Source organism: Empidonax traillii, unplaced genomic scaffold, assembly GCF_003031625.1.
Source record: "Empidonax traillii isolate 1590-97213 ecotype Southwest subspecies unplaced genomic scaffold, ASM303162v1 scaffold112:size1231168, whole genome shotgun sequence".
NCBI classification, from domain to species: Eukaryota; Metazoa; Chordata; class Aves; order Passeriformes; family Tyrannidae; genus Empidonax; species Empidonax traillii.
The window spans coordinates 1,205,982-1,207,824 of NW_020955305.1; the positions used below are offsets into that span (position 1 = coordinate 1,205,982).

At 47.5% G+C, this 1,843-nt stretch overlaps 1 protein-coding gene across 1 annotated transcript in view; it reads left to right on the plus strand.

The window, feature by feature from the left end:
- PDGFC (platelet derived growth factor C) overlaps positions 1-1,843 on the plus strand; it is a 135,552-nt gene that overhangs the window by 125,008 nt on the left and 8,701 nt on the right. The window lies entirely within an intron of this gene.

The window sequence follows — 1,843 nt, forward strand, 5'->3', positions numbered from 1 at the left end:
ACACTGTCTCCCATAATATACTCCTGGAAAAGCTGGCAGCCCATGGCTTGGACAGGGGCACTCTGTGCTGGGTCAGGAACTGGCTGGAGGGCCGGGCCCAGAGAGTGCTGGTGAACGGGGCTGCATCCAGCTGGCGGCCGGTCACCAGTGGTGTTCCTCAGGGATCAGTGCTGGGACCAGTCCTGTTTACCATCTTTATCGATGATTTAGATGAGGGGATTGAGTCCCTCATCAGCAAATTTGCAGATGACACCAAGTTGGGAGGGAGTGTTGACCTGCCGGAAGGTAGGAGGGCTCTGCAGAGGGATCTGGATAGACTGGAGAGATGGGCTGACTCCAATGGGATGAAGTTCAACAAGGCCAAGTGCCGGGTCCTGCACTTTGGCCACAACAACCCCCTGCAGCGCTACAGGCTGGGCACAGAGTGGCTGGAGAGCAGCCAGGCAGAAAGGGACTTGGGGGTGCTGATCGACAGGAGGCTGAACATGAGCCAGCAGTGTGCCCAGGTGGCCAAGAAGGCCAATGGCATCCTGGCCTGCATCAAGAACAGTGTGGCCAGCAGGAGCAGGGAAGTGATCCTTCCCCTGTACTCTGCGTTGGTGAGGCCACACCTTGAGTATTGTGTCCAGTTCTGGGCCCCTCAGTTCAGGAAGGATATTGAGGTGCTGGAGCAGGTCCAGAGAAGAGCAATGAGGCTGGTGAAGGGACTTGAGCACAAGTCCTATGAGGAGAGGCTGAGGGAGCTGGGGTTGTTTAGTCTGGAGAAGAGAAGGCTTAGAGGTGACCTCATCACTCTCTTCAACTACCTGAGAGGAGGTTGTAGCCAGGTGGGGATTGGTCTCTTCTCCCAGGCAACCAACAATAGGACAAGGGGACATGGGCTCAAGCTCTGCCAGGGGAGGTTTAGATTAGATGTTAGGAAGAAATTCTTTACAGAGAGGGTAATCAGGCATTGGAACGGCCTACCCAGAGAGGTGGTGGATTCACCATCCCTGGAGGTTTTTAAAAAGAGATTGGATGTGACCCTTAGTGCCATGATATAGTAATTGGAGTTGGATCAGGGGTTGGACTTGATGATCTTGGAGGTCTTTTCCAACCCAGTCTATTCTGTGATTCTATGATTCTATAAGTACATAGACTTTTTCAGTACTCAGTCTCTGCATTTAAGTACTTTTGAGTTCATTTGGAACATTTTTTTTTTTGTTATGCCAGATGTTGTTATTACTCTGTTCATTATTGTTTAACCAGACATGTAGTTCTTAGCACTGTATGAAACACAACTGGTGCACTTTTTTCATCTATAGATGAGAACAAGAATATTTGCTGTCTTTGTACTAGAGTTTGTTCATGTTTTATGTTGAAGGACAAGAAGACAAAGATTGTGACCAAGTTTCCGAGGAAAGGCGGAATGTGAAATGTGTCAGATTTCTAGAGGGTTACAGTAATTGCCTGTAGTGGGGCCGCATTTTCAAATCACTCTTTGTTCTCTTTCTTAAGTCCCGTCCGTCATTTAGTGAACGTTTTCAAAGGACAGGTGTAGTGGCATGCTAGCTGCAATGCTAGAAATACTAGAAGTAGAAAAACTGTGTAGAGGAAGTTTGTTTACAATTATTGCTAAAGAATAATAAGGTACTTTCTGACTCTTGTCATTTGTCTTATTAGATAAACTGTACTTTGGAACAAGCTAGCCATTTGTAAACTTTCCCAGCTATGTAATTCCATAAAGTACAGCACTTTGTCAAAGCAGATCCATTAACCCTCTGACTGGTGCTCTTTTGCCTTTGATTGCAGCACCACACAGAAGCACCTAGCCCATCCTTGCTACCCCCATCAGCTTTGCCAT